Source organism: Gorilla gorilla, chromosome 5 (genome assembly GCF_029281585.2).
Source record: "Gorilla gorilla gorilla isolate KB3781 chromosome 5, NHGRI_mGorGor1-v2.1_pri, whole genome shotgun sequence".
In the NCBI taxonomy this organism is placed as follows: domain Eukaryota; kingdom Metazoa; phylum Chordata; class Mammalia; order Primates; family Hominidae; genus Gorilla; species Gorilla gorilla.
The window spans coordinates 151,841,490-151,860,435 of NC_073229.2; the positions used below are offsets into that span (position 1 = coordinate 151,841,490).

The window sequence follows — 18,946 nt, forward strand, 5'->3', positions numbered from 1 at the left end:
AACCAGAAAAGATAGGACAATGTAGATACATGGAAAAAGACCCAACTAAAGAGTTTTAGACCAAAAATAAGCATGTAGTTCAAAGGACAGTGGTCAGCTGAAATACGATAAAGTGTATACAGTAAGTTAAAATCTTGGAAATATTATGTAAACTGTTTGGAAAAGAAGTCAGAATCTTCAAAGAATCTGATAATGCAGAGCAAGATAGCAGTTCAGAATTAGTTCAGCTCTTCAGATATACCAATATCAGAAACCTGAGGGACATTTATTGACTATTGATTACAGGATGACTTAATTGTTAGATAAACTTCTCCACCTGTGAGAATCATCTTCTGAATTTCCTGTCTGAATGGGAAACAGATCTAGTACATGATTAATATTTGATCTGCAAGTAGATAGGTTTGTATGCTTCTGATATCAAACTTTGAATCATGTGTGTGTATCTGCATCCAAACTAGAGCCTTGATTTAGAACAATTTCTGGCTCTCCCAGATTTACTGTACTTTCCCACATTTAATGTACTCCATTCACTTGCTTGAGGAATAAATTAATTGTACTTGCAGAATTCTTCATTTTACCCAATCCTTTAATTTAAATAGTGAAAAAATGATCTTTGATAGCCCACTTCTAAGTTTTAGTTTTTATATAATGATTTGATGTACTTGATTCTGTATTCTTCAGGAATTTCCTGCTGAGATAATTTACCACTTTCAGAGTATAGACTTGTCTTCTATTAATCTATAGAGGAAAGCTATGCATCCCTCCAACAAACTATGAATATGTCCAAAAAGTGTTTTCAGGTAGAGCACTGTGATTATTTTAGATGACTGGAATGCACTAAAACATGAATTCCACTCTATTGAATATTTAAAAACCCACTTAGAGCTGCTGTCTATGGCCTTTGTATATTTTCAATATCTGTGACTGTAAGCTATAATTTAGGTCCCTTAATTTCCAGCAATATTTGTACCGGGTACCCTTAAATGATTCTGACCAATGATTAACTTTTGCAGTTAACTACTTATTATGAATGTTGAGATGAGAAACAAATCATATCTGTCCTCATAATTGCAAGTTCTTTCACTCAAGCCTGATTAATTTGTAATGTGAATGTGTGAAGAAAAATTCCTTGTCAAGTGTCAAAACAAAGGTTTTAAGAATAAACTTATTTTTGGACAGGCAACCAAAATAATTGTACACAATAATCTAAGGAATGGATAAGATGAGCAACTACATGTATTGTAATTTTATTTTGACATCGATTCTCAACATCATATTAGTTATACTTAGGTATTTGTAATTAAAAAGTTGTCAATATTATAGGCATGTCTGCGTACAAGCAGATGAGGATGCACACCTTTACTATAGAAAGAACATGGAGCAAACATTGATGCTGGAATGTCAAGGTTGAGTGACATGTAAGACAATGTATCTCAAGTATGAGATTAATTGTGCATTTCTCTCTGTCAGTTTCAGTTGTTGAATTTGGATTTGAATGATTTCTACAGTATTTCAGAAAATAACTTTTTCATTTATTAATAAAGTGTATTTACAATTTTCACCAAGGAATCTTCATAAGTATGGTAACCATCTATTCTGTCATCTTTTATCTTTGGAAATGAAGATCATAGCTTTAATTGATTAGTCTTCAAAAGGTTTGGCTCATGATTAACTATATTATTAAATTGTATTATGCAAGACTGATGTCAATTTCTCTAATTGGAGCATGAGATCACTTTTAAAATTCATTAAGTGCTTACTCTATTTTCCAGTTTATAACCTATTACAACTAATAATTTTAGAGCTGCTGTCTATGGCCTACAGAGCAACACTATTAATATTAATTTCTCCCTTTCAAGTTTATCTTTTCATCTTTTTTATTACCTTTCTTTTCTACTTTTTCCCTTTATTCCCTCCTACAATTAAATGACACAGCCTCTTAGCCTACTAAACCTGGAAAGAAGCTCTTGAGCCATTCACTCTAGCCCTTCCAGAAGGTCTATTCACAAAGCCTGGTTGAAAATTCAGGCTTTACATCTGTGTTAGTCTGAATTCTTCAGAGAAAGAGAAGTCAATAACTCCTACATGGAGAGCAAGGAAGACATATTTTTCCTAAAGTTTTCTTTATCAGATCATTTCTGACCCTAAGAAAAAGAATATCTAAGGCGAAGTTAATATTCTGATGCCTGCCTAAAAGAGGACGTGTGCTCATAAAGTGCATTCTAGATAGAGAGTAAGTGGGTGATATGAAATCTCATATCATATTAAACATGGATCAAATAATTTAACTACTTTAGTAATTACAAGTTCACAGATGTTACCACAGTCCAAAAATCTAAGAAAGGAGATAAGAGTTCACAGGCAAACTAGACTGACTACCAGTTGAAACTTTTAGTCATTTAACTTATTGAGAGGCACACCCCTAGAGCTTCAGATAGAGCCTCTTTAATGAAAGGTCTCTCATTCCTGAACACTAAATGCTCGCCAGAAAAGTGTTAAAGAATGGCAAGGGAATTCTGCATAGGTAAGTAGAAAGCTTCTGGAGTAATACTAGGTGAGTTTTGAAATAACACCGTTATTTACAACTGGGGATTCTATTTTATTCTTCCCTTTGATTTTTTTAATATAGTCTTTGGTGAGCTATATTGGCCAATAAAGCTGGAAATGAGATAGTAGATATAATAGGTTAGTGAGTTTCAGCCTAGGATACAATGTGGCCTTTGAATTCTTTTGCCTCATGTCTTATTTTGATTCCTTTTTTTATGGAAAAATTTTTTTATTATACTTTAAGTTTTAGGGTACATGTGCACAACATTCAGGTTAGTTACATATGTATACATGTGCCATGTTGGTGTGCTGCACCCATTAACTCATCATTTAACATTAGGTATATCACCTAATGCTATCCCTCCCCCCTCCCCCAACCCCACAACAGGCCCCAGTGTGTGATGTTCCCCTTCCTGTGTCCATGTGTTCTCATTGTTCAGTTCCCACCTATGAGTGAGAACATGCGGTGTTTGGTTTTTTGTCCTTGTGATAGTTTGCTGAGAATGATGGTTTCCAGCAGCTTCATCCATGTCCCTACAAAGGACATGAACTCATCATTTTTTATGGCTGCATAGTATTCCATGGTGTATATGTGCCACATTTTCTTAATCCAGTCTATCATTGATGGACATTTGGATTGGTTCCAAGTCTTTACTATTGTGAATAGTGCCTCAATAAACATATGTGTGCATGTGTCTTTATAGCAGCATGATTTATAGTCCCTTGGGTATATACCCAGTAATGGGATGGCTGGGTCAAATGGTATTTCTAGTTCTAGATCCCTGAGGAATCGCCACACTGACTTCCACAATGGTTGAACTAGTTTACAGTCCCACCAACAGTGTAAAAGTATTCCTATTTCTCCACATCCTCTCCAGCACCTGTTGTTTCCTGACTTTTTAATGATCGCCATTCTAACTGATGTGAGTTGGTATCTCACTGTGGTTTTGATTTGCATTTCTCTGACGGCCAGTGATGATGGGCATTTTTTCATGTGTCTTTTGGCTGCATAAATGTCTTCTTTTGAGAAGTGTCTGTTCATATCCTTCGCCCACTTTTTGATGGGGTTGTTTGTTTTTTTCTTGTAAATTTGAGTTCATTGTAGATTCTGGATATTAGCCCTTTGTCAGATGAGTAGATTGCAAAAATCTTCTCCCATTCTGTAGGTTGCCTGTTCACACTGATGGTAGTTTCTTTTGCTGTGCAGAAGCTCTTTAGTTTAATTAGATCCCATTTGTCAATTTTGGCTTTTGTTGCCATTGCTTTTGGTGTTTTAGACATGAAGTCCTTGTCCATGCCTATGTCCTCAATGGTGTTGCCTAGGTTTTCTTCTAGGGTTTTTATGGTTTCAGGTCTAACATTTAAGTCTTTAATCCATCTTGAATTAATTTTTGTATAAGGTGTAAGGAAGGCATCCAGTTTCAGCTTTCTACATATGGCTAGCCAGTTTTCCCAGTACCATTTATTAAATAGGGAATCCTTTCCCCATTTCTTGTATTTGTCAGGTTTGTCAAAGATCAGATGGTTGTAGATATGTGGTATTATTTCTGAGGGCTCTGTTCTGTTCCATTGGTATATAACTCTGTTTTGGTACCAGTACCATGCTGTTTTGGTTACTGTAGCCTTGTAGTATAATTTAAAGTCAGGGAGCATGATGCCTCCAGCTTTGCTCTTTTGGCTTAGGATTGACTTGGCAATGTGGGCTCTTTTTTGGTTCCATATGAACTTTAAAGTAGTTTTTTCCAATTCTGTGAAGAAAGTCATTGGTAACTTGATGGGGATGGCCTTGAATCTATAAATTGCCTTGGGCAGTATGGCCATTTTCACGATATTGATTCTTCCTACCCATGAGCATGGAACGTTCTTCCACTTGTTTGTATCCTCTCTTATTTCACTGAGCAGTGGTTTGTAGTTCTCCTTGAAGAGGTCCTTCACGTCCTTTGTAAGTTGGATTCCTAGGTATTATATTCTCTTTGAAGCAATTGTGAATGGGAGTTCACTCATGATTTGGCTCTGTTTGTCTGTTATTGGTGTATAAGAATGCTTGTGATTTTTGCACATTGATTTTGTATCCTGAGACTTTGCTGAAGTTGCCTATCAGCTTAAGGAGATTTTGGGCTGAGACAATGGGGTTTTCTAGATATACAATCATGTCATCTGCAAACAGGGACAATTTGACTTCCTCTTTTCCTAATTGAGTACCCTTTATTTCCTTCTCCTGCCTGATTGCCGTGGCCAGAACTTCCAACACTATGTTGAATAGGAGTGGTGAGAGAGGGCATCCCTGTCTTGTACCAGTTTTCAAAGGGAATGCTTCCAGTTTTTGCCCATTCAGTATGATATTGGCTGTGGGTTTATCATAGATAGCTCTTATTATTTTGAGATACGTCCCATCAATACCTAATTTATTGAGAGTTTTTAGCATGAAGTGTTGTTGAATTTTGTCAAAGGCCTTTTCTGCATCTATTGAGATAATCATATGGATTTTGTCATTGGTTCTGTTTATATGCTGGATTACATTTATTGATTTTCGTATGTTGAACCAACCTTGCATCCCAGGGATGAAGCCCACTTGATCATGGTGGATAAGCTTTTTGATGTGCTGCTGGATTCGGTTTGCCAGTAGTTTATTGAGGATTTTTGCATCAATGTTCATCAGGGATATTGGTCTAAAATTCTCTTTTTTTGTTGTGTCTCTGCCAGGCTTTGGTATCAGAATGATGCTGGCCTCATAAAATGAGTTAGGGAGGATTCCCTCTTTTTCTATTGATTGGAATAATTTCAGAAGGAATGGTACCAGTTCCTCCTTGTACCTCTGGTAGAATTTGGCTGTGAATCCATCTGGTCCTGGACTTTTTTTGGTTGGTAAGCTATTAATTATTGCCTGAATTTCAGAGCCTGTTATTGGTCTATTCAGAGATTCAACTTCTTCCTTGTTTAGTCTTGGGAGGGTGTATGTGTCCAGGAGTTTATCCATTTCTTCTACATTTTCTAGTTTATTTGCATAGAGGTGTTTATAGTATTCTCTGATGGTAGTTTGTATTTCTGTGGGATCGGTGGTGATATCCCCTTTGTCATTTTTTATTGCATCTATTTGATTCTTCTCTCTTTTCTTCTTTATTAGTCTTGCTAGCAGTCTATCAATTTTGTTCATCTTTTCAAAAAACCAGCTCCTGGATTCACTGATTTTTTTGAAGGGTTTTTTGTGTCTCTATTTCCTTCGGTTCTGCTCTGATCTTAGTTATTTCTTGCCTTCTGCTAGCTTTTGAATGTGTTTGCCCTTGCTTCTCTAGTTCTTTTAATTGTGATGTTAGGGTGTCAATTTTAGATCTTTCCTGCTTTCTCTTGTGGGCATTTAGCGCTATAAATTTCCCTCTACACAATGCTTTGAATGTGTCCCAGAGATTCTGGTATGTTGTGTCTTTGTTCTCATTGGTTTCAAAGAACGTCTTTGTTTCTGCCTTCATTTCGTTATGTACCCAGTAGTCATTCAGGAGCAGGTTGTTCAATTTCCATGTAGTTGAGAGGTTTTGAGTGAGGTTCTTAATCCTGAGTTCTAGTTTCATTGCACTGTGGTCTGAGAGACAGTTTGTTATAATTTCTATTCTTTTACATTTGCTGAGGAGTGCTTTACTTTCAACTATGTGGTCAATTTTGGAATAAGTGCGGTGTGGTGCTGAGAAGAATGTATATTCTGTTGATTTGGGGTGGAGAGTTCTGTAGATGTCTATTAGGTCCGCTTGATGCAGAGCTGAGTTCAATTCCTGGATATGCTTGTTAACTTTCTGTCTCGTTGATCTGTCTAATGTTGACGGTGTGGTGTTAAAGTCTCCCGTTATTATTGTGTGGGAGTTTAAGTCTCTTTGTAGGTCTCTAAGGACTTGCTTTATGAATCTGGGTGCTCCTGTATTGGGTGTATATACATTTAGGATAGTTAGCTCTTCTTGTTGAATTGATCCCTTTACCATTATGTAATGGCCTTTGTCTCTTTTGATCTTTTTTGGTTTAAAGTCTGTTTTATCAGAGACTAGGATAGCAATGCCTGCCTTTTTTTGTTTTCCATTTGCTTGGTAGATCTTCCTCCATCCCTTTATTTTGAGCCTATGTGTGTCGCTGCATGTGAGATGGGTTTCCTGAATACAGCACACTGATGGGTCTTGACTCTTTATCCAATTTGCCAGTCTGTGTCTTTTAAATGGAGCATTTAGCCCATTTACATTTAAGGTTAATATTGTTATGTGTGAATTCGATCCTGTCATTATAATGTTAGCTGGTTATTTTGCTCATTAGTTGATGCAGTTTCTTCCTAGCCTTGATCGTCTTTACAATTTGGCATGTTTTTGCAGTGGCTGGTACCTGTTGTTCCTTTCCATGTTTAGTGCTTTCTTCAGGAGCTCTTTTAGGGCAGGCCTGGTGGTGACACAATCTCTCAGCATTTGCTTGTCTGTAAAGGATTTTATTTCTCCTTCACTTATGAAGCATAGTTTGGCTGGATATGAAATTCTGTGTTGAAAATTCTTTTCTTTAAGAATGTTGAATATTGGCCCCCACTCTCTTCAGGCTTGTAGAGTTCCTGCCTAGAGATCAGCTGTTAGTCTGATGGGCTTCCCTTTGTGGGTAACCCGATCTTTCTCTCTGGCTGCCCTTAACATTTTTTCCTTTATTTTCAACTTTGGTGAATCTGACAATTATGTGTCTTGGAGTTGCTCTTCTCGAGGAGTATCTTTGTGGTGTTCTCTGTATTTCCTGAATTTGAATGTTGGCCTGCCTTGCTAGATTGGGGAAGTTCTGGATAATATTGTGCAGAGTGTTTTCCAACTTGGGTCCATTCTCCCCGTCACTTTCAGGTACACCAATCAGACGTAGATTTGGTCTTTTCACATAGTCCCATATTTCTTGGAGGCTTTGTTCATTTCTTTTTATTCTTTTTCCTCTAAACTTCTCTTCTCACTTCATTTCATTCATTTCATCTTCCGTCACTGATACCCTTTCTTCCAGTTAATCGAATTGGCTACTGAGGCTGTGCATTCGTCACGTAGTTCTCGTGCCTTGGTTTTCAGCTCCATCAGGTCCTTTAAGGACTTCTCTGCGTTGGTTATTCTAGTTAGCCATTCGTCTAATTTTTTTCAAGGTTTTTAACTTCTTTGCCATGGGTTCGAACTTCCTCCGTTAGCTCGGAGTAGTTTGATCGTCTGAAGCCTTCTCTCAACTCGTCAAAGTCATTCTCCGTGCAGCTTTGTTCCGTTGCTGGTGAGGAGCTCTGTTCCTTTAGAGGAGGAGAGGCACTCCGATTTTTAGAGTTTCCAGTTTTTCTGCTCTGTTTTTTCCCCATCTTTGTGGTTTTATCTACCTTTAGTCTTTGATGATGGTGACGTACAGATGGGGTTTTTGTGTGGATGTCGTTTCTGTTTGTTAGTTTTCCTTCTAACAGTCAGGACCCTCAGCTGCCGGTCTGTTGGAGTCTGCTGGAGGTCCACTCCAGACCCTGTTTTCCTGGGTGTCAGCAGCGGAGGCTGCAGAACAGCGGATACTGGTGAGCAGCAAATGTTGCTGCCTGATCTTTCCTTTGGAAGTTTTGTCTCAGAGGAGTACCCAGCTGTGTGAGGTGTCAGTCTGCCCCTGCTGGGGGATGCCTCCCAGTTAGGCTACTCGGGAGTCAGGGACCCACTTGAGGAGGCAGTCTGTCCATTCTCAGATCTCCAGCTGCTGCATGCTGGGAGAACAACTACTCTCTTCAAAGCTCAGTTGGAAATGCAGAAATCACTCATCTTCTGCGTCGCTCACTCTGGGAGCTCTAGACTGGAGCTGTTCCTATTCGACCCTCTTGGCTCCACCTTCCCTCTTAAACAGTTTTATACATTAATCACAAGTTTTACTATCTCACTGGTGTAATATATTTATTTAAACTATAATAAAAAGGCATTAATTAAAATGACACTGGCAAGAAATTTGTGATGCCATCTTATTTTTTCTAAATGCTTATCTGACCAGCGATAATTAGTAAACATTAGAAAGTGCACAGAAGTGTAATTTTTAAAATGCCTATTATTACCAATTTTACCTGGAAAATCACACTCAATAAAAGTGTGCTTCTTGGGAACTATTATTCATCAAAGAGAAAATAATATATAAAATTAATTATCTCTGTTATAATAGGATTTCCAAACAACCATATCAGCTCTGTCTTCTCTTGGCTACAAATGACCAAAATGCCAAAGTCTTCCCCAACCAAGCATTCTGGTGTTAAAATCATTCAAATTTTCTTGAGGAAACTGCACCAATATTGTTGGGCTCTAACACATAAGAGACTGTTGGAGGAGAATGGAAGCATTTAGTAGAGCATCTCACATACTATTAGTGATCAAGTAATTTTTGGTGATTTAGTAAACAACTTTGATAGTAAAAAAATGTGATTAAAAATGTATCCTAAGACTCAATGGTAAAACCCATACATACCCAAAAAACCCATTCTCTATTTAGCAAAATTATCTTAATAGAAAGTCTCACCACCTCAACGCTATATAATATACAATTAATTATATACCATGTTCCAGAAATAAAAAGAAAATGTTATAGTTGAAAGGATTGTGGTAACAAAAAAGGAACTATGCATAGAATATTTTTAAAAATCCGTGTTTCCTATTCCGAATAAGCCAGAGAAATGTGATAATCTGATTAAGATATCTTTAAAGAACCGATAATACTCAAACCTGAGTTTCATGACACAAGCCCGAAGTTCAATTTGCTTTTGCTGATTCTATGTTAATAGAGAAATTTGGCTTTTGCAGTAGATTTCTCTACAGGCACAAAATGCCCTGTCCAGCAGACATGAGTGTACATCCACATTGACTTCTCTATTGTAAATAAATAATCTGTTCTCTGTTTAAAATTAGGTGGCATTTTAATGTGTGCTTGTTTTTTGATTTGGTCAATGTGAGCCATTTGCTCAAGTTCTATCAATGCTGTTCACAAAAACAAAACTGTTTGTCAAAAAGAATACCAGATCCCGGCCAAGATGAATTAGCTGAAAAGTCCTTGCCTGAGGAACTGGCAAATTTACCTCTATTACATTGCCTTTTAAATGCCTCCATTTGTTTAATAATACTGTTTCAATAATTGAGCCAACATTTATTGATTGCTTATTATAAGATAGGTAGACACTGTGTCAGATAATATAAAAATGAAGAATACACAGTCCTACTAAGTGTGTTACCAAAACACCAGGGGTTTGGTCTAGGTCCTGCTGCTCACTGCACAGAAAGCTAATCACTGAGATGACAAGTATTGCCAAAGAAGAACTCTTCAATCGGGTACTGCAGCCAAGGACATAGGAGCTCAGTCTCAAATCCATCTCCCTGACTGACTAAAACAAGAGGTTTATATAGCATGGAAGAAATGTAACATTGTGTAATAAAACTGGAACTATGGAGGGGCAAAGAGGCATCTGGTGCTGTGATTAGGTGAGCTTCAATTCTTTAATACTTTTTTTGAGAAGCCTGAAGGTCTTTTCCTGAGGAAGAAACTCAGATAAAACAAATACAGGTTTCAAGCTTCAACAGCAGAAGGGTTAATGTCTATGTTTATCCAAAAGAACAATCTATGGGAGTATTGGGTTGGTTTCAAGTAAAGCTCTATCCAGTTTAGGAAACTAAAATATGATAAGTGAACATGGCTTATGTGATAAATGCTTCCATGCAGGTGAATACAGGATAGTCTGGGAACACAGTACAAGCAGTGGGGAGGAAAGTAAAGTAGCATTTTCCAATTCAGATCCCACATAGGCTTGCAGAGAAGGGGATCTTCTCTTAGAGTTCTGCTCTTCCCTAGGATGAGACACTACTGATATTTAGTGTGGGGGTTAAGGTGAAAGATCCACAGATACGCAAAGAAGTCACACAAATAAAATTGTCACATATTCATGTTCACCTAAGCACTCATGCAGGTGCAAATAGGTAATTATCTGAGTCTTATTCTTAGTTCCATTAAACTAGAATTATCTTTTATACTTTTGATATTCATTTGATTTTGTATAAATAACAATATGAGGTAATTTAAGGGAAGATCATTACAATACTTTGTTGGATAATGAGTTTTTATCATTTTGGAAAATAATATCCCCAGCAGAAAAGCCATTGATGGCATTTTTAACTGCAATAAAAGCATACTTTGTATATGATTTTCAGTAAAAGTATGCTTGTATGATTCTGCATTTGCCACTGTTATATTTATGTGACCTTACTTATTAGGTATAAATATGTCTTATCCTGTCTTGTCCTGTGTGGTTGTGCTTCAGCATTAACATGTTAAAATACACATTACATTTGGTTTTTATTTTGATTTCTATGTTTCCATTAAAAGATTTTATTAATCTATTTTAAATTGTATGTAGGTAGCTTATAAGAATTTTACTTCATGATAAAAGTAACTATAATTTTTTTGGCATTTAGGTTCAAGAATACATGTGTGGGTTTGTGATTGGTAAACTCTGTGTCATGGGGGTTTGGTGTGCAGATTATTTCATCATCCATGTAATAAGCTTAGTATCTGATAGGTAGTTTTCCAATTCTCACCCTCGCCCCTCATCCAACCTCAAGTAGGCCTTAGTGTCTGTTTTTCCCTTCTTTGTGCCCATGTGTAATCAGTGTTTAGCTCCCACTTGTAAGTGAGAACATGCAGTTCTTACTTTTCTGTTCCTTTGTTAATTCGCTTAGGATAATGGCCTGTAGCTCCATTCATTTTCCTGCAAAGACATGATCTTGTTCTTTGTTATGGCTATGTAGTATTCCATGGGATAATGGACCACATTTTTTTAATGCAGTCTATTGTTGATAGGCATTTAGGTTAGTTCCATGTCTTTGCTATTGTGAATAGTGCTTTGATGAACACATGTGTGCATGTGTCTTTATGGCAGAATGATTTCTCTCCTTTGGGTATATACCCAATAATATGATTGCTGAGTTGAACGGTAATTTTACTTTAAGTTCTTTGAGAAATCACCACACTGGTTTACACAATGGCTGAAGTAATTTACCTTCCCACCAGCAGTGTATAAGTATTCCATTTTCTCTGCAACCTCACCAGCTTCTGTCATTTTTTGACTTTTTGTTGATAGCCATTTTGACTGGTGTGAGATGGTATCACACTGTGGTTTTGAGTTGCATTTCTTTAATGATTTTTGATGCTGAACATTTTCTTCATATGCTTGTTAGCTGTGTGTGGTATTCTTTTGAGAAGTGTCTGTTCATGTCTTTTTAAATGGGGCTGCTTGTTTTTTTGCTTGTTAATTTGTTTAAGTTCCTAATAGATTCTGGATATTAGAACTTTGTTGGATGTATAGTTCGCAAACACTTTCTCCCATTCTATACTTTGTACATTTACTCTGTTGATAGTTTCTTTTGCTGTGCAGAGACTCTTCAGTTGAATTAAGTCCCATTTGTCAATTTTTTTGTTGCAATTGCTTTTGTCAGTGGCATCATGAACTATTTGCCAGATCTTCTGTCCAGAATGGCATATCCTAGGATATTTCCCAGGGTTTTTATAGTTTTGGGTTTCACACTTACGTTTTAAATTCATCTTGAGTTGATTTTTGTATATGGTGTAAGGAAGGGGTCCAGTTTCAATCTTCTGCATACGGCTAGCCAGTTTTCATTTATTGAATCATCAGCATCATTTATTGAATAGTGAGTCCATTTCCAGTTGCTTGTTTTTGTCTACTTTGTTGAAGATCAGATGATTGTAGGGGTGCAACAATATTTCTGGGCTGTCTACTTTGTTCCATTGGTCTGTGTGTCTGTTTTTGTACCAGTACCTTGCTGTTTTGGTTACTGTAAACTTGTAGTATAGTTTGAAGTCAAGTAATGTAATGCCTCTAGATTTGTTCATTTTGCTGAGGATTGTCTTGGGTATTTGAGCTCTTTTTCAGTTCCATATGATTTTTAAATAGTTCATTCTAATTTTGTGAAGAATGTCATTGGTAGTTTGATAGGAATAGCATTTAATATGTAAATTGCTTTGGGTAGTATGGGCATTTTAACAATATTGATTCTTCCTATCTATGACTTGAGTGTTTTTATATTTGTTTTTTCATCTTTGATTTCTTTCAGCAGTGTTTTGTAATTCTCATTCTAGAGATTTTCACTTCCCTGGTTAGCAGTATTCCTAGGTATTTTATCCTTCCGTGGCTATTGTGAACGGGATTGTGATCTTGATTTGGCTCTCAGCTTGGACATTATTGGTGTATAGGATTGCTACTAATTTTTATACATTTATTTTGTATCCCAAAACTTTGCTGAAGTTTAGGACTTCCAGTACTATGTTAAATAGAAGTGATGAGACTGGACATCCTGGTATTGTTCTAGTTCTCAAGGGGAATGCAGCCAGCTTTTGTCCATTTAGTATGATGGTGATAGGTTTATCATAGATGGCTCTTATTATTTTGAAGAATATTCCTTCAAAGCCTAGTTTGTTGAAGGTTTTTAATATGAAGGAATATAGATTTTTATTAAAAACCTTTTCAGCATTTCTTGAGTAAATCATGTGTTTGTGTGTGTGTGTGTGTGTGTTTTGGTTCTATTCACATGATGAATCACATTTATTGATTTGTGTATTTTGAACCAACCTTGTTTCCTAGGGATAAAACCTACTTGATCATTGTGGATTTTTTTACATGCTGCTGGATTTGGTTTGCTAGTATTTTGTTGGAGCTTTTGCATCTATGTTCACCAAGAATATTTGCCTGAAGTTTTCTGCTTTTGTTGTGTCTCTGTCAGGTTTTGCTATCAGGATTATGTTAACTTTATAGAATAAGTTACAGAGAAATTCCTCTGCCTCAGTTTTTTGGAATAGTTCCAATAGGAATGATACCAGCTCTTCTTTGTACAACCGGTATAATTCATCTGTGAATCTGTCTGGTTCTGGGGTGTTTGTTTGTTTGTTTTTAGTTTTTGGTTGGCAGGCTATTTATTATTAATTCAATTTCAGATCCCTGAAAATACCAGTATCATTATTGGTCTTTTTGGGGATTTAATTTCTTCCTGGTTCCATCTTGGGAGGTTGTATGCTTCCAGGAATGTATACATTTCTTCTAGGTTTTCTAGCTTGTGTGCATAGAGTTGTTCCTAGTTGCCTCTGAGGGATTTTTGTATTTCTATGGGGTCAGTAGCAATGTCTCCTTTGTCATTTCTGATTGCGTTTATTTGGATCTTCTCTTTTATTTTCTTTATTAGTCTAGCTATTGATCTATGTTATTAATTCTTTCAGAAAACCAACTCGTGGATTTATTGATCTTTTGTGTAGTTTTTTGTTTCTCAATGTCCTTCAGTTAAGTTCTGACTTTGATTATTTTTGTCTTCTGCTAGCTTTGGTGTTGTTATGCTCTTGTTTCTCTAGTTCCTCTAGTTGTAATGTTAGGTTGTTCATTTGAGATCTTTCAAATCTTTTGATGTGGGTGTTTAGCGCTATATATTTCTCTGTTAATACTGCTTTAGCTGTGTCACAGAGATTCTTGTATGTTGTATCTTTGTTCTTATTTTTCCAAAATATTTCTTGATTTCTGTCTTAATTTCATTATTTACCCAGAAGTCATTCAGGAGCAGGTTGTTTAGTTTCCATGTAACTGTATGATTTTGAGTAATTTTCTTATTATTGATCTCTATTTTATTGTGCTGTGGACCAAGAGTGTGGTTGGTATGATTTTAATTTTTTGAATTTGCTGATGCTGAGGATTGTTTTATGTTTAATTGTGTAGTCAGTTTTAGAGTATGATCCATGTGCAGATGAGAAGAATGTACATTCTTTTGTTTTGAGATGGACAGTTCCATAGATACCTGTTAGGTGCATTTGGTCAAGTGTTGAGTTCCTAAATATCTTTGTTAGTTTTCTGCCCCAATGATCTGTCTAACACTGTCAATGGGTTGTTGAATTCTTCCACTATTATTGTGTATTTATCTAAGTCTCTTCATTGGTGTGTAAGAACTTGCTTTATGAATCTTGGTGATCCCGTGTTGGGGGCATATATATTTAGGATAATTCGTGTTTTCTTTGAATTGAGCCATTTACCATTATGTAATGCCCTTCCTTGCCTTTTTTGATCTTTGCTGGTTTAAAGTCTGTTTTGTCCGAAATTAAAATAGCAATCCCTGCTTTTTTCTGATTTCTTCTTGCTGGATAGATTTCTCTTTATCTCTTTACATTGAGTGCCTTCATTACTACTGCCCTGGTAGGCAGTAGCCCTGGGCAGGGTTCCCACTTCCTCTCTTTCAGTCCAGCATCTGTGTCCTCTCCCCAACCACTCTCAGTGCCTTCTCTCCAAAAATTTGCTTGGAGTGTGCCAGTCTTCCCAATGTCCCAGTCCCTCAGTGGAAGATGTTCCTACTGGCTGCATCTAGTTGGCCATCTTGCCTCCCTTCACATTCCTAAAAATATTTGTTTTAAAAAGAGAGTTTTGTGTTGGTTAAGGGGTAGGGGGCTAGGGGAGGGATAACATTAGGAAAAATACCTAATGTAGAAGACAGGTTGATGGGTGCAGCAAACCATCGTGGCACGTGCATACCTACGTAACAAACCCGCATGTTCTGCACATGTATCTCAGAACTTAAAGTACAATTTTAAAAAAGAGACTTTTTTTTTAGTAGTGTTCACAACTAAGTAATAAACAAACAAATTTATAGGTCTAGGAAACGATGAGTACCTTTAGGGCAACTGAGAATTTATAAAATTTGATTGTAGAAAGGAGGTGGGAGTAAGATTACCAAGAGCTTTGTTACCAAGGAAAGAAAACTTCATTCTAATTCCATTTATCCTTCAGACCTGCTTTCTCCTGTGTCTGTCTCAATAATGATTTGAGATCTGGCTAGTTTAATTGAGTTCTTGTTGCTAATTATGTTATTCTAGTGTTTGTAACCTAATAGGTTCATATTTAAAGTAATTACACCTTTTGATTTGGAGGTATACTTCCAAAATATTACTTATGATAAATATTTTATTAGACCCAGATTTTTATATAAATAATTAGAAGTTTTGGTTTGGGGGTACATCATCTGTTAAGTAGTTTGCTGCTTTTTTTTTTTTTTTACTATTTGTTTTGCTTTCACTTTCTTTCATCTAAATATAAAAAATAATGATGTGGGTATTTTTTGTTTTGCCCTAGGTTGTTCTGTATTTTTTTTCAACGTATTAGCTGTCCAAGGGAAAAAGATAGAAGCAGAGCCATGATAAGCAAATGACAAAATTTAAAAATATATATTTATAGTAACAAGGTCTAAATTGGGAGAATATCTGGTTTTCCAAAATGAATACAAGGGACTCTAGAAAAATAATGAAAAACATTCAACAATAACGGTCAGCTGATGGTGAGTTCAAAATAATCTCGCTAAAAAACTGTCTATTTTATTCTAAATTTTTTAAAAGAAACTCTTTTCTACTTGCTCTTTACCTTCACAAGCAGTTTACACTCCTATTCTTTATGGCACTTTTCTTCATCTCTCAAGAATTTATCTTATCCTCAAGATTTTATTAATAGCAAATAGAGCATCCTCATACAATTACAAATATACAGTTCAGGTCCAGGGAGGATGAATTTGTACCCTTCTCTAGAGCCAGGTTGACTGCTATAATTATTTTTCTAAACCTCAAAAAATGCAAACAGAAATTTGATTCAGAGTTCAGGAATGTGTTCAATCCTTAATTGTTCTAGATAACTTAGACAACCTAACAATCAATAGGTTCACTTAATCATGAGCTCCTCAGACAGGAGAACATGAATACAGTCAGGAGGCTAGAAAAGGGTAGGAAAAGATTATAATATTTCCACTGTCTATAAATTTTTATGGCCTGGAGGAGGCAAAAATAAAATTGCAAATAACTGAAGTGTACTAATGAAATTTGGCATATGGAGGGATGAAATGATGCAATAAATACAATACAAAGGCCTCTCCCATAAAACAAAAATATTTTTTCTACGTTCTCTATGAGTTGCAAAAGAATACCTACTGGACATGCGTAAAGATTTTTAAAAACCTGTATATGTATATACAGTACTTTTGCACGTTAAATATGCAGTTAACCCTTGAACAACATGGATTTGAATGGACTGGACTTACTTATATGCCGATTTTTTTCATCCAAAGGTAATTGAAAATATATTATACACAGGATGTGAAATCTTCATGTATGGACGATCGGCTTTTTGTATACACAGATTTAGCAGGTCAGACTGTGGGATTTGAGTAAGCATGGAGTTTGGTATATGTGGGGGGTCCTGGAACCAATTCACCAAGTATACTGAGGGATTACTTTATTATTTGATTTTCTGTAAGTATAATTACCATCTACTTCAAAGAAACTTTCTGTATAATTTTGTTTAAAATTCTGTTGTTTTTCATCATTTTGATAAATAATATCACCTAAAGCAATGCTGTCCACATTATTTCTATTGGTAAAAAACACACAATTTTATTAGAATTTATTTATAATTTTCAGTCACAGGGTTTGACTTACAAGTGCAATTATCTGCCTTAATATCATTTTTAAATTGTGCCAAACATTTTATGCATTAAAATAGATATTTTATTATCAATTTTTTTCTTTTGGTTTATAGTTCCTGTTTCTGTTTCATTGAATTTCTTTATAAACTTGTATGTGAAGACAGAATATGTTATCTACAAAAATCACTAAAGGTTTTTTAAATTCTGATAAAGCATTTATCATAAAAGCAGAGCATTAAGAGTAACCAAGAAGTGACAATAGAAAGTCAGTGGAACAAATGATCCTGGGATCACTCAAACACACAGATGTACAATTAACAACTATTGAAAGACAAGGATGCCACCCTGGATTCACCGTAACTTGGAGGAGAACCCCCCTGGGCCGACAGAGGCAAGAAAAACTGTGACCTCAAGAGGAATGGTCATTTTAGACTCTGCCACTCCCTGCCTCACAGCAGCAAAATACCACTCACAGAGAAATTTCTGAACCCAGGAATTCCAAGGTGGGAGGAGGGAATTGGAGGTGAAAGTCTGATCTCCCCGCTGCTCTGGCAGTCTTCACAGAAAGCACGCTTTGGCCCTGTCCCGTGGAAGAGCTGAACCACTTAGGGTAAACATGAGACAAGGAACAGGATACTGATCACAGTGACCATCCCACAGATCATGATGGCTACTCTGTGCTCCAATTAGTGGAGCTGTCACGCAGAGGAGATTGGTTATGCCATAGCACTGTTAGGGCATTATCCATGGGAAGGCCTAAGTCCCTGCCAGATTCCCCAATTATCTCAGGTGCTCCTATGGAGCCTTTTCCTGACCAAGAAACATTTAAAATGTTACAATTAAGCTCTGGTGCTTGCTTAAGTCTTTCTCAGACCCAGAAACCACTGCATCTTTAAGTTGCAGTGTAGCAATTAACTTGTGGTGTGAACTGTACATTCTCCCCAGAACAGGCCAACAACGGGCCAGCAATTAAATTCTGATATTAAGTAGTAAAGGTTTAACACTCAAAGAACACCTGCGAAAGCTGAAGAGGTGGCCATGTCCTCAAATGCACAGATACCAATGTAAGGACACAGGATTGTGAAAATTCAGAAAAATGATGCCACCAAAAGAAACCAATAAAGCTCCAGCAACCAATCCCCCAAAATTGAAGGTGACAAGATATACTGAGACAAGAAAATGAGAAATTGACAAAGAAATAAAAACAATTTAAAAAACAAATATAAATCCCAGAAATAAATAATACAATAACTGTACTGAGAACTTAATAGAAAGCTACAGAAAACAGACTTGATCAAACAGAACAAAGAATCAGTGAGGTCAAAGACAGAACATATGAAATTATCTAATTAGAGGAGCAAAAAGAAAGAATTTTAAAAAGTGAAGAAGGCTTATCGGACTTATTGGATACCATCAAACAAACTAACCTTCGCATAATAGGAGTTCCCAAAAGACACAAGAAAGAAAAAGGCCTATAAAGCGTATTTGAGAAGAAAAAACAGCTAAAAATTCTCAAATCTGGAAGAAGATGACAGCATCCAGGTACAAGATGCTCAGAAGTCACCAATAAAACTCAACCCAAAGAGAAATTCCCCAAGGCACATCATAATAAAATTATTAAAAATCAGAGACAAAAAAGAATATTGAAAGTGGCAAGAAAAAAGAAACGTATTATATTCAACAGAGACCCCCATGGGGTTTTCAGCAGATTTCTCAGCATAAACCCTCAGGGCCAGGAGAGAGTGGGACGATACATTCACAGTGCTGAAGGAAAATATTGCAAACTAAAATACTGTGCCCAGCAAAGCTATTCTTCAAACATAAAGGATAGATAAAGATTTTTTCAGGCAAACAAATTTGAGGGAATTGATCAAAACCAGATCTGTCTCATAAGAAATGTCAAAAGGAGTTCCTCA

At 36.3% G+C, this 18,946-nt stretch overlaps 1 long non-coding RNA gene across 1 annotated transcript in view; it reads left to right on the forward strand.

Moving 5' to 3' along the window:
* LOC109027234 (uncharacterized) overlaps window positions 1–16,799 on the forward strand; it is a 67,871-nt gene extending 51,072 nt beyond the window's left edge. The window contains exons 6-7 of the long non-coding RNA XR_002006355.3: window positions 15,695–15,896; window positions 16,674–16,799. This is a non-coding gene — a long non-coding RNA (uncharacterized lncRNA). The remainder of the gene's footprint in view (window positions 1–15,694; window positions 15,897–16,673) is intronic.
* The last annotated feature ends 2,147 nt before the right edge of the window (window positions 16,800–18,946 follow it).